General features: G+C 42.4%; 1 protein-coding gene across 1 annotated transcript in view; it reads left to right on the plus strand.

The window, feature by feature from the left end:
• Nucleotides 1-14,335, plus strand: part of Frmpd1 (FERM and PDZ domain containing 1) — an 85,178-nt gene that overhangs the window by 14,707 nt on the left and 56,136 nt on the right. The gene's annotated exons all lie outside the window — the stretch shown is intronic.

Here is a 14,335-nt window from a genome sequence, read left to right on the forward strand (position 1 = left end):
TGCTCAGGAGAGTTCTCAAAAAAGGCTTTTGGAGGAGTCTGGAGTGGAGACTGACAAGTTACGGAACACAGCCAGGGCTGAGATGCAGAGACAGTAGGTTGGAAGGTGAACTCAGTATGCCAACTTGACATGAAGTAATTTTTCAGCCCCATTCTAGTCTCTGCTCATGTCTTAATAACAGAAGCACTGTTTTTAGTGAATAATGCCCTTATCAACTGGCAAAACTAGTATCTTGTTTTGTGTGTGTGTATGCTGGTCTTTGGGCTTGAACTCAGAGTCTGGGTACTGTCTCTGAACTTTGGTGCTCAAGGCTAACATTCTACCACTTGAAAAAGCTTGTCATTTTTTGTTTGTTTGTAGCTAAGTGGAGATTAGAGTCTCATGGAGCCACGTACTGGTGACTAATACCTGTAATCCTAGCTACTCAGGAGGCTGAGATCTGAGGATTGTGGTTTGAAGTCAGCCTGGGCAAGGAAAGTCCATGAGACTTGTGTCTCCAACTACTCAGAGAAAGCCACAAGTGGCACCATGGCTCAAGTGGCAGAACACTAGCTTTGAGAACAAAGATACTCGGGGACAGCTCCCAAGCCTTGAGTTCAAGTCCTAGGACCAGGAAAAAGAGAAGTCTCATGGACTCTCTTGCCTGGGCTGGCTTTGTTTGAACCTTGATCCTCAAATCTGAGTCTTCTGAATAGCTAGGATTATAGACATAATTCACTAGTACCTGGCTTCAAAACTAGTATTTTCAACTCTAGAGTATTTCTACTGTTCTGGCCTCATTACTTTCCTCACAGCATTTTGTCTATACTTTTCTCTTTGTATAGAGCTAGGAGTATGAAGACCCTCTCAGGATATCAGTTGAATAAAGGAATGACTGAATCCATTACTGATGGGTGGTCTCTAACTTATTAAGAAAGAAATGAGGGATATGATGGTAAAAATGGGGGTAGCAGGAAAACAACAGAGAGACTGCTGGGCTGCCCTTGACTTTTGAAGGAGCAGGATGTTGATTTTCTGATGATCTGAGGCACACAGTAAAAATATAGTATTGAAACTAAACCCTAAGGGGGAAAATCTACTGCAAAAATCAAACAATTGCAGATAAAAGCAGCAACACCCCTTCTAAATCTACCAAAACTTCTCTACTGAGAGAGAGCAATCAAGATAACCTTTCTGGTTCATATTTGTCACCCTAGCTTCTTGAGAAGCTGAGATTTGAGGATCACAATTTAAAGCCAGCCCAAGCAGTAAAGTCTGTGAAACTGACTCAACTCCAGTCAACCAACAAAAACATGTACATGGAAGTGTGGCTCAAATGGCAGATTATCAGCCCTGAGCAGAAAAACCAGGCAAGAACACACACACACACACACACACACACACACACACACACACACACAAATAACCTCTTTGGGGGACAGTATGGCTATGTCAAAGCTTTCAAAACTTGTGCATAGTCTTTTTTTCCGAAGTCATTTATTAAAAAACAACAACAACAAATCACATACATGATATACAACTACCAAAGCGGCCCTGGAATAAATTCAGTGGGGCATCTACCATATAGTATAGTGCATACATAGTCTTTTACCCAAGGGTGTCAGTCCTAGGGACTCATCCTAAGACAACAACTAGAGTTATATTGGGCAAAGACATTTATCCCAACATTATCTGTAATACAGATATTGCAAGTAAATCAAAGTCCATCAGTAAGGGTGTTAACTTCAAAAATGTCATTTCTAATTTATAAAACATAAAAAAGTAATGTTTCATTATAGCAAAGGCACAAGGAATATTTCATATATTTTTAAAATGGAAAACAGATTATAAACCAGTATAAATAATAAGATCCTGAGTTGTGGTGAAAATGTATATTTTCTCCCCCAAAATGCTAGAAGAATAATTTGTAACTTGGAAATTTCAGTGTCTATTTTTAATATTTTATAATGAAAGATGGAAAAATGAATGTTACTTAAGAATCAAGAAGCTTCTGGAGAGCATTGCTTGAAAGCTAGTGGGACACATCATTTATCTTGCAAATTCCCAGACAGGTAGTATTTGCAGAAGGAAGAGTGGTCTTAGGTCCATTTGTGTGAGTGTATTTATAGAAGTGAAAGCTTTGGGGGAGGAAATAGATTGATTTTTTTTCCCCTTGAACTTTTGAAATTATTTTATCTACTCCCCTTGTAATTGAACCCGTGGAGCTATTCTTACTTCTTCCTTTCTTGGTATGATGTTAGACTAAAAATATTAACTGGCTTAGGATGTGGGTTTTGCTAAAACAATTCCCCTTCAAATCTTCACTGGATTCTCTCTCCTGATTAAAAATGGAATCCCAAAGAAGACTACCCTTTAAATTTTATTTTGCCCTCTGCCTCATCTGCAGTTCTGCTCCCATTCCTAACTCTTGGCCATTCTTTGATTCCAACATCTGAAGAGATTCCTGCATTATTGGGGTCCCCATTAGTCATGTAAGGCACCTAGAAGAGGGCAATTGTTGGGTCCCGTCTGCTGGAAAGGTTTATTTAGGGGCCAATTGAGCATCACCTTATCCTGTAGACGTAACATTAGTCTGCAGAAAAAGAGATCAGAGCTGTGTAGCATCTTGTTAAATATTAATTACAGCGATGCCTTTTGCCTCACATCTTCAGAGAGCTTTGGGCATTTCACAGACATTACCTCATCATTAATTTTCAGTGTTCTTGGGTGAGAAGCTGATGGCAAGTATTAACGTGGGGGTGGAACGTGACACATTTTCAATTGCTAAAGTAATATTCAGAGTGGTTTTGACTAGATAACAATTCATAAAAGAAAATTGAAGTAGGGTTTGTTTTGAGTGGGTTCTTTTGCCTTTGTTTCTTTTTCATTTTCTTCCCAGTTGTGTTGTAGTCCATGTGAATGAAGTTGCTCCCCTCTGTTTTGCCTCATTAGCATTTAAGTTGCCTGCTATGAGCCAGGCACAGTACTGAGCACTGTAGATTGGAGTAAAATCTACCCTTCTTGCTCCTCACATAAGGCCTTTGATGATTTGGTACCCCAGCCAGATTTCACATACCCTTTGTATCGCCTTCCCTCATGAGCTGAACCTTTACTCTCTAGGGTAGCACAGTGCATTCTGAGCATTTTCTATGCCTTTCACCAAGTGTCTTTCTGCCCTTTCCTGCAGGCCTTAATTTTCTGGGCGTAATTTCATGGGCTCATCACCTCCTGTACAAAGCTTCCCTGAAAGCATACTCTACTGCTGGTTGTGGTCTCCCAATCAAGTATTTGTAATAGTTCTGGTTGTTGCTATCTCTTCCTCTTTAACATTTGCTCTTGATGCCATTTCAAGCTTCTCTATGGCAGGGATTGTGTCTCAGTACCTTACACAGACTGAATTGCATAATCTCATGGTGTAAAAGAATGTATAGCCAGCCTCTACCCAGAGCTTTATGGGGTAGATAAGACAGAGATCACCAAGAAAACCCCACTCAGCCTGACTCCTCCTTTGATCCTCTTCACTGAGGTTCCTTTCTGTCTACCATTACATCCATACCATCTTTCATCCAACAGTGGTATACTACAACATCATTCTGTTGTAGTGTTTTGGGAGACCCAGGAAAAGAGAGACATCCAGAACAGTTTTAAGACTGCTACCTCTACTTATTTCTTTTCCAGCCTTTGTTGTGCAAGACATCCATACTGCTCACGATCCTGGAACTGCAAAAGGCTCTATCCAGAGCTTTCTCTGTTCACGAGCTGGTGCGAGGGCTGAGATCATCTTGTGCTCCACCTATGGCAGGCTGTGTGAGGCTGGTCAGGTTATTTAATCTTCCTGTGGCATCATTTCCCCATCTGTTAAGGGGGGATAATGTGCTTGGGGATGACCTCCTCCCTGGGATGTCATGAGGCTTAGTGAGCTAATGCCAGTGCTATTAGCTTCAACCGAAGATGGCTGGGCAGGAGGAGCTCACATATTGGGTGGCAGAGAATAAACTCCACAACCACAAAATGGATGCATCCTAAGATCATGGGTGCCACTGTCTGTGTTGCCCTAGGTACACAGCAAACTACTTTACCTCTAAGGTTTTCCCTCTCCACTGATTTCAGTGGCTGAGGTCTGGCATCTGGAGGACTTCTGGTCCTGTCATGCTGATAGGAGAGAAGCCAGCCTTGTGCTGAGAGGCCCAGGCTTGGCAAATGCAGAGGACCTGGCCCTGGGAACAGAGGATCCTGAGCCAAAGAAAGACCATCCTGTGTTTCCCACATGGCCTTAATGCTCCGTTTCACCTGGTATTGACAGGCTTTAGGAAAGTCATTTCATACTCTTATTCATGTGGCTGATATCTTGGGAATGTGGCCTTCTATCTAGCAAAATGGCTGTACACAGGGAGGCTCAGGAGCAGTGGCCTGGGATGGTGAGGATGTGCCAGTATGACGAAGAGGCAAGGGATTTGTTCCTTGGTGGACCTTCAGTGCTGCTTGGCTGGTGAGTTGATGATTCCTCATGCCTCATTCTGCACTATGTCTGTTTCCTCTTGACTTTTCTAAGAAAGGGGACTGTTGTCCCCGACACACACTTTTTTTTTTGGTGGGTCATGGGGCTTGAACTCAGTCTGGGCTCTGTCTCTGAGCTCTTCAGCTGTAGGCTACCAACTGTACCCCTGGGCCTAGGTGCTGTCCCTGAGCTCTTCAGCTCAAGGCTTGAGCCAAGCCCCACTTCCCATTTTCTAGAAGTTAACTGGAGATAAGAATCTCAGGTCCTTTTGTGCCTGGGCTGGCTCTGAACCTTGATCCTCAGATCTCAGCCTCCTGAGTAGCTAGGATTACAGGCGTGAGCTACCGCTGACTTAAGGGGGCTGTTTTGATTTTCAGTTGTAGTATCTACTCTGTATATATTTTTTCTTCAGCAAATTTTCTTATTGTTAGGATAAAGGTGATGTACAGAGGAGTTATAGTTACATCAGTCAGAAATAAATACATTTCTTTTTAGACGATGTCTCTTTTCACTCTCTCTCTTCCAGTTTTCTATATATTTAAAAAATTGTCTCCCATGGTAGAGTTTTGTTTTTGAGCATTTATTTATGAAACTTGTTTGAGTAAAGTTGGTTTTAGTCTTTGTGGAAATTGTCAAGGGTTCTTCTTAAATTTATCTTGTAATTAGTAATTTGTGCCTTCAAATGGCAGTATCTTTAATCATAATTAGATGCAGATAGGATAATCATTAAATTCTTACCAAATTGTTACAGGTTCAGAATTATGGGATTGAGTAATTAACAGCAGAAACTTTCACATGGTCCAGTGCTAGGTAATGCGTGGTCTCTCGTTCCACAGCTAACTGGTAGCAAAGTCAGGACTTGAACCCAGTGTCCTGCTCCCTTGTCCATACCTCTCTGGTCTCCTCTGTGGAATTTAGCTTCTGACTTATAAGAAGGGGAAAAGACCGCTTTCTGTTTTCAGCATACCTTACTCTAATTAAAATGTATTTTTCTAGCTTTAGAAATACCTATGCACGTACCACCACGGGTCCCTTCCCCTGGAGTTTTTCGATTTGTTTGATCATCTTCATTTATGATCCTTAAAGTATGGTTCTGCCATAGTATTGTCCCAGAAAATGACTTAGAAATGAAAAATCTCAGTCCTACCTGGAGCTGTAGAAATTTGGAATGGGGCTCAGCACCCCAGGTTTTAACAAGTCTTCTGAGTAATCAGTACTTCATGAATTCATCCCCTCTTACGTGCTGGCAATCAGTTCAGCAACTCGTCTTGATTATTCTGCATATTTTGAATTTTATTCACCAAGGAAGGAATTTTCCTGTTGTTGTTGACAGCTTTTAATAATAATTGTTCTTCTTCACCACACACACACACACACACACACACACACACACACACACACACACAGAGCAGAAGTGAAGTATATGTCAGCCAATAATTGAAGTAAAAAGATTTCAGGAGAAACAGGTTTTTGGATGACAAAAAAAAAAGTCCCAACCACCAAGACATTCCCTAAATTTCAAAACTTGCTACTTCCCTAAGCACAGTGATAAATTGCTGCTTAAAACTATATAGTAGGCCGGGAGTTTGGCCTACTGGTAGAGTGCTTGCCTAGCATATACGAAGACCTAGGTTCGATTCCTCGGTACCACATAGAAAAAAAGCTGGAAGTGATGCCGAGGCTCAAGTGGTAGAGCTCTAGCCTTGAGAAAAATCCAAGGGCAGTGCTCAGGCCCTGAGCTTAAGCCCAGGACTGGCAGAAAGAAAAAAAACCAACAACAACTATATAGTACTCTGTTCTGTCATTTAGCGATTTCTATCATTTAGTTATTTTGCTCCTGTGTTCATCAAATACTTCTGTTACAGTTGACTTACATGGCACATGCTAAGTATGGGTATGAGTTTATGAAATATGAGGAGGTAGAACACATGTCCAGAAATATAATGTAAGCCAAACAGTGGTAAATACAGGAGAATTACCTGTAACGAAATGTAGCGACAGGAGAAACATGGTGGAAGACCTCACAAAGACGGTAGCATTTGGGCAAGGCTTAAAAGGAGATAGCATCTGTCCCTTGGTTATCTCATATTGTTACAGTATTTCACTTTGTTATCTGATATATTGGATAAATTGCATATCTGGTTATTTGAAATTGGATAGGGAAGGGGGAAAACAAGATGAGGGTTGGGGATGGGGGGGGAGAGGGAAATGGGGCCCAAGACATGAGAAAGGGTATCAATGTATGTGAAGTAATGCACGCTCTATCTGGTGAATATAATGTAACCCTTCTATTAATTACAATAAAAATATATGAAAAAAAGACAAAAAAAAAGAGATAGCGTCTTGGCATGGGCAGTTTGGAAATGGGGTAAAGAACATTGCAGTCAGAGATAGAAGTAGATGAAGGCAAGGCAGTGGCACTCCAGTCAACCTAAATTGTTTAGGTGGAGGTGATTTGGAGGTGATTAGAAGAAAATGAGGCTGTATAAGTGGGACAGTAGCAAAGGAGAAAGCTTCATGCTCCCACACAGGAGCCATTCTTTATCCAGGAGGCAATAAGGGGCCATTGGAAAGACTTTCAATAAGCATGAGGCAGGACCAGAGCTGTATTTCTGGAAAGGTTAATCTGCCATCTGTGTATGAAGTGGGTAGAGGCAGGGGTTGGGGTGAGAGGCTTTTGTTGTTTTTGGTTTTATAACTATTTTGTAGTACTAGGCAGATATATTGAAAAATTACCTTAATGTTTAATTAGGAGGTAATTGCTTTTCTTGTGATGGTTATTGGCTCTTATAACAAGCATCTAGGGCATAGATTATTGTCTTATGTGGGGGAGGATACAGCTCTAATTTTATAATGGGGAATCTGCAGGAAACTAGAAATTGCTTAACAAAATGACTCTGTAAGAAACTTCCAGAACTAAGTGCTTCCTTCTATCCTTTCTGCATCCTTTCTGTGTCTGTATTCAATCATTCATTCACTCATTAATTTATTCATTCAGTAATGGTCTGGTAATGCCAATCAGATAAAAATCTACAAGTTGTCAACACCTGAAACATGGCTCTTGTGGGCTTTGGCCTGTTCAGCCTACAGAACCCTGGTCTTGCTCACTGGAGGTCTGACTTTGTTAAAGTGCCAGAATCACACTAATTGTATAAGGTTCTCCCTTATTTCAATGGCGGTGCTGGGAGTGGTTATTGGAACTTTGAAGTTCATGGAGTTTTAAGTGCATTGTTACTTCTAGAGAGAAGACTGATTTTTCAGTAGAGCCGTGTTGATAGCTCCTGGGTTTTAGCTGGTTAGCATCACTGTTCAGTATTTACTGAACCTCTGTGAGCATTAGATTCATCATCAGGCAGCTGTGGCATGGAACTTATATACTAATTGATGTCTACAAGTAAATAAAGTTCTGAGATGGAAAGTGCTTGACCCAGAGTTGGAGGTCAGAGAAAACTTCACATCAAGGAAAGTATAACCTGAACCCTTAAAACTGAGTTGATTTTTAGGCATAAAGTGGTTGCCTAAAATTAGAAGGGTTGTGATAAAAGATTAAATAGTGACTGACAGTGAGTGTGGAGTCTCTTTCTGGAATAATAAGAGTGTTCCAAAGTTGATTGTGGTTATGGATACATAGTCCCATTACATTTCAAATCTAGGTCTTAAAAAAAATCAATTGAGGAAACATGTAGTTCAGTGATAAATGTTTCCTTAGCATGTATGAGGCCCTAGTTCCATCAAAAAAGAAAACAACTCAACATTAACAACAAAAATATAAAGATAGATATGATGATCTCCACCTATAATCCCAGTACACAGGAAGATTAAGGGTTTGAGGCCAGTCGGAGCCTGCCCAACCTGTTTTACAGCAAGACCCTGTCTGAAGGGCAGGGGCTGGGATGTGAGTAGCTTGGTAGTAGAGTGCTTGTTTAGTATGCACAAGGTCCTGGGTTTGATCCCCATCACTGAAAAAAAAAAGTGAGGAAGCCAGAATATATCTGGCAGTGAGACAACATGGGCAAAGGCCGTGTGCCATGAGCCTCATAGAAGAGGTTCAATGGGAGTGGAACCCTCAGAGGTATAAGATTAGTGAGGTAGAGGAAAGAAAAGAGACTAGGGAGAAGAGGAGGCCTGAACTATTAGGACCTTGAAAGCCTATAAATAATTATGGCAATGACTACTTCCAGAGCTGATGCGAGACTATTCTAAGCAGTTTAATGTGTATTAACTCATCCTCACATGGACCTCGTGTGGCAGGAACTGTGATTATCATCATTTCGTCAGAAGCGGGTTACAAGTAGATTAAATGACCGAGCTGAGATCGGAGCCCGGGAAGTCTGGCTTTAGAGTTCACAGAAGGGATCTAGTAAGCTAGAACACTATGTAGTGACATCATAGAGTTTTCCAGAGGAGAGCGGGAATGTCAGAGTAACCTCTTAGAAGATTCCTCTGTGGTACGTTGGATAGGTTAGAAAGACAGCAGAGAGGCAAGGTGCTCCGGTGCTCTGGAGACCATACCGCCTGAGAGTGTGTTGGCAGTAGGGATGGAAAGAAATGGAACCTGAGAGATACCTAGGCAGTCCCATTAACATGAGCCTGAGAGTGACTGAGATGGGAGGAAGACACAGAATTCCTCAGACAGATGCCTGGGCTCTGGGCTTGGGTGTGTGATACTCATGGTGTAGGTAGCACAGTTGTGTCCCCACATAGGCTGTTCAGTGACTGTACATGGGAGAATAGATTTGACTTCCGATGTCCCTGGCAGTCAGAATCATGGAATCCAGGTAGCAGAGACCTGAGAACAATTCTAGATCTAAAGGTAGAAATGGGCATGTTGAAGGAAGAGAAGACACGTGGAAGGTCCTGCAGGGTAACAGGTGTGCATTCTTCTGCACAGCACCACGAGCCAGGGAGCCTGGACTCCATCCCTGCCCACTTTGATTGCATTCTCAGGGATCATCTCTCTGATCCTTAAAAGAGGTATCTTTGCTGCACAAACAATAATAATGGGAACTAAAAGAAAATGAAATCATGGATTGCCTAGCCCCAGACAATACCTAAACTTCAAATCCAACTTGTTTTATGCTTCTTGTCTGTTCCCAGTCTCACTTTTCTCTTTTGTTTCCTGAGTAGGGATGGATTTCTAGCTTCTGCTTTATAGCCACCATTAAAGGAAAGCATTCGATTTGACAGCATTTTCTGGAGCTTTCGGATTGGTGTTACTTAAGAATTCAGGAAAGGAGTATGTGCTGTGACTTACTCAACCATTCTCAGTGGTTCTGCCTTTGATTCTTAGTGAGCATGCCTTGATGAACATCTTGTTGTATGGCCGTTCTTTTTTGCCTGAGGTAAAACTCCCAGCCCTGCTTGTCCCTACAAAAACACTACAGCCTCTATGTAAAGTACAGGCAACCTAAGCAGGGAGACCAGGGAGTGAGGACAGAATATTTAACAAGGGCCAGATTTCCTGGGTTTCTGAGCCCTGTGTTTTCAGGGGTCTTTGAGTCCAGTTGGCACCTAGCCACAGCTGTCAGTGCCACTCCTCTGGACCGGCCACCTCCTAACAGCTGACCCCGTTTCTTGAATCGTTTGCTGTCCACTGGGCAGTTCTACAGGAGGGAGAAAAGGTTTCTGGGCAGAATACTTAATTAGGGCCTCATTAAGACAACTAGAGTGGCCCTTTGGCCTGAACTTTTGCACAGGGTCCTGATTGGCAGGCGGCACCTGGCATTCTTGGCTGTCTGACAGCAATCAGCTGTTCCTAAGCCCCCTGGAGAGATGAGCAAGACATTTGCTGTTTCTTAGACTTCCTAGAACAGTTTAGGCATCCTTTTCTATGGACCTCACACTACGCCTTGTATTGGTTAGTTATCTATATGTTAGATGTCTATCTGCTCCTTAGCACAGTAAACTCTGCAAGGGCAAAGGCCTTGTGCGGTTAGCCCAGTTCTCTTCTACCATGCCCAGAATGGGTCCCAGTGGAAAGAGGGGAATAGATTGCACAGATCTGGGGTCAGATCCTTTCATCTCACTGGAGTCAGAATGGCAGACACTGGACAAAAGATGCACAAGTCCATGGGCTTAGCCTATGGAAAGTGTGAGGAGTTCAAAGAAGGAACCTCCAGGACAGAAGAAAGTTTTCATTACAGGCTATAGGTAAGAGCTCTGTGAAACATTCCCGGGCCCAGTGCCAAAGATGTTCTCAGTATTTTGTGCTGCAGTTGTAGCTGTTACTGTCTGTTCGTGTGATCGAATTTGAATCCTGTCTCCCTTTCCAGACACTAACAGATGGGGTAAATAAATCTCAGTCTACCAGAGTGGTGAACGGAAGTTCTGAGAATCCTCAATCTGAGTTTCCCAGGCTCTGCAGTGTCTCAATTTTGTTTGGGGTGTTTTATGGTATTATATGTGTTCAGACTTTTGCAGTTTAGTTAGCATGTGATACAGTCGATGGATTAGTTGAGAGTAAAACCACAAATCTAGATATTGTGTTCACATTCCTCAGTGCTTATCAAGAGAATTTTTGAAAAGACAGATTCAAAGTGTCTGTAACTACCAAGTCTATGAAGAAGAAAAGAATCTCCTATCGGATGGCTACAGGATAGCAAAGATAACAGATCTTACACTCTATGAGCTGGGAAGGACCTGGTAGACTTCCAGTTCAGCTCCTGGGTACTTGGTGCAGTAGAGAGAAGGTGTTTTCATGAAGGTCCTGATGACCAAATCTGTGGGCCCTTTTCAGGATGGAACTTTTCACTTTCTTCATTATATTTGACATGGTTCGTTCATATATGTTTAAATGATAACTTAATAGTTAACCATTTTAAAGTATACAATTCAGTGACATAGCTACATCCACAATGTTTTGCAACTACTGCCGTATATAGTTCTGAAGTTCTGTTTTGTTTTTGCTCCAGTACTGGGGCTTGAATTCAGGACCCAGGTATTATTCCTTAGCATTTTTTGCTCAAAGCTGGTGTTCTACTACTTGACCCACAGCTCTACGTAAGGTATTTTGGTGATTCATTGGATATAAGAGGTTTACAGACTGTCCTGCCTTCTTTTCCTTCCTTTTTTTTTTTTTGGTGCCAGTACTAGACTTGAACTCAGGGCCCTGAGTGTTGTTCTTGGCTTTTTTGCTCAAGGCTGGTGTTCTGCCACTTGAGCCACAACTCCATTTCCATGAATTTTCTAGCATCCTCAAAAGAAAACCTCATTGCTATTAAGCAGCCATTCTTCATTCTCTCTTCTCTCCAGCCCCTGGCATTCACCAGTCTTCTTTCTGTCTCTTAATACACTTGCTCATTCTGGATGTTTCATGTAGATGAAATCATACACTATGTGGCCTTTTGTCTCTGAGTTCTTTTAATCAGTGTAATGTTTTTTTGTTTTTGCTAGTTGTGGGTCTTGAACTCAGTGCCTGAGCACTGTCCTTGAACTTTTCTCAAGGCTCGAGCTCTACCATTTCAGCCACAGCACCACTTCCAGCTATTTTCTATGTATGTGGTACCAAGGAATTGAGCCCGGGTTTTTGTGCATGCTAGGGAAGCACTCTACCACTAGGCCAAACTCCAGGTCTCTTAATCGCTGTAATGTTTTTAAGGCTCATCCATGTCATTCCACTGCATGTATAGACCACAGTTTATTTGTTCATTCATCTATCAAGGACCTTTGCATTTGTTTCTATCATTTGATTTTTTGAATACTACCTATGAACAGTAGTGTACAAGTTTCTATTTTAAGTTTGCTTTCAATTCTTTGAGGGTATATACCAAGGAATGGAATTGCTGGGTCAAGGTTAAGCTAACTTTATTGAGAAACAATCAGTCTAGACTTGGTTAGACTGGTCTCCAGGCTTCTCTGGGTACTTGCAGACCTCTTTTATTTCTTCTCAGTTTCTCTCATGACTTGCTTGGTTCTCCAGCCCCTGAAATGATGGTGCCATATCATCCTTTCCTCAGCTCTATCCATTCTACCCTTCTAGTGCTCAGTTCTAGCATTCATTACAGTTATCCTAGACTGGCCCACCTTCCATATCTGTTATCTAATTTGCCGCAAGGTGGATAGCATCTGTCATCCCTGGTATTCGGGGTGTGTAAACAGGAGGATGGTGGCCCAGCCAGACCCAGGCAAAATTAAGACTCTGTTAAAAAACATACTGCTTCAGGGCCAGGAGTTTGGCCAAGTGGTAGTGTGCTTGCCTAGCGTGCACGAAGACCCAGGTTCGATTCCTCCGTACCACATAGATAGAAAAATGCTGGAAGTGGTGCTGTGGTTCAAGTGGTAGAGCTCTAGCCTTGAGAAAGTCCAAGGACAGTGCTTAGGGCTTGAGCTCAAGCCCAGGACTGGCAAAAAAGAAAAAAAAAGAAAAAAAAAACATACTACTTCAGAGTCTGAGATCAAGGCCAGCCTGGGCAAAGTAAAGTTTACAAGACTTCATCCCAATCAGTGACTGGGTACAGTGGTGCATATTTAGTCCAGTGGCTGAGCACAGTGGTGTGACCAGACGTTTTCAGTGACATAGAGAAGTACAAGTAGGTGGATTACATTCCAGACTGGCCCAGGCATAAAGCAAGACCCTGCCTTGAAAATAACTGAGGGGCAAAGCAGTGCAGGAGGTATCCTTCATGTGATGGAGCACCTTCCTAGGCAGGTGTGAGGATGCTGAGTTCAAGTCCCAGTACCAGAAAGAACAAACAAACAAGCAAAAAAACCACCTTGCAATCTCTGCTCAGTTGCTATATATCTAGTCATGTTTTCAAGGATCATCCATGCTTAACCTTTAACTTCACAGGTTAAGATAACTGAGGCTCAGAGAAGGATGGGATGTGATTTGAGTATTAAGACTAGAAACCCAAATATAGGTCTAGTCACCTCGTAGATTGCTCTGTCCTTTACCTGGTGTCTTTACCTGCAACTGACTCAGTAATGTCATTTTCTTCCCATCACTGAGGCTGCTTAAAGAACCCCAACAAGACAGCCATGGTGAGGTGTGGTCTTGTGGGTCACATCAGTGTTTGTGCCAGCCTTTCTCCACACCCCTCCAGCACTAGCTGCCCATCTGAGACAGTGAATGAGTGGTGTGACCAGCTCTCCATCTTTTATTTCGAGTGGCATGACACCATGACCTCTGATCACAAGCAATAGAAGAAAGACAGCCTGAGTTCCCATGAATGCTGACTGTTCCTTCTGCCATCCTGTAGCTCCCAGAGGCCACACAGAGGCTGTACTGAGCTATGTGAGAGGCTTAGCCCTTTCTCAGGGTGTCTAATCCTGTTAGGCAGAGGTGAAATCTGAGGGACATAGCAATACTCATACTCGTGGAGCTGGTCTTTGCACATGACAAAGATGATTTAGGGTAATGGATGAATAATGTTTTTGTTTAAATCATGGAACCTTTAATACCCAGAGTATACTAGGGAAGAATACACATAATCTGGTCAAACCTGTGGTTCAATGACTTGCCATCTGGCATGAAACGTTTCTGGGAGGTGCTACACCATGGACTCTTCTTTCATGTAGACTGCACATTCTCAGAGTGTGGTGGTCTAGCAGTCTGCTGATATGATAAAGGGCAAAACACCAGTTAACTGTTTCTTGCCCTTTGGGGAATGCTACCACAGCTGATGGTTACTCAGGCTGCTTTTCCACAAGCCACATTTTATATCTCCTTTTTACCTGTTTCAAGGTGAGATTGTGGAGATCTCTGGTAGCCAGGGCTCCTTCACATGGCCAATGGGCTGAGAAAACGTAGAGAACCAGCTGGGAGCCATTGGTTTCACTTTGGCTCATAATATAATTCTTTTAAAAGTCATTTTCTATAAAAGCAAAATGTGTGTGTGTGTGTGTGTGTGTGTGTGTGTG

This window comes from Megascapheus bottae, chromosome 3 (genome assembly GCF_031878675.1).
Source record: "Megascapheus bottae isolate mThoBot1 chromosome 3, mThoBot2.hap1, whole genome shotgun sequence".
Taxonomy (NCBI): Eukaryota; Metazoa; Chordata; class Mammalia; order Rodentia; family Geomyidae; genus Megascapheus; species Megascapheus bottae.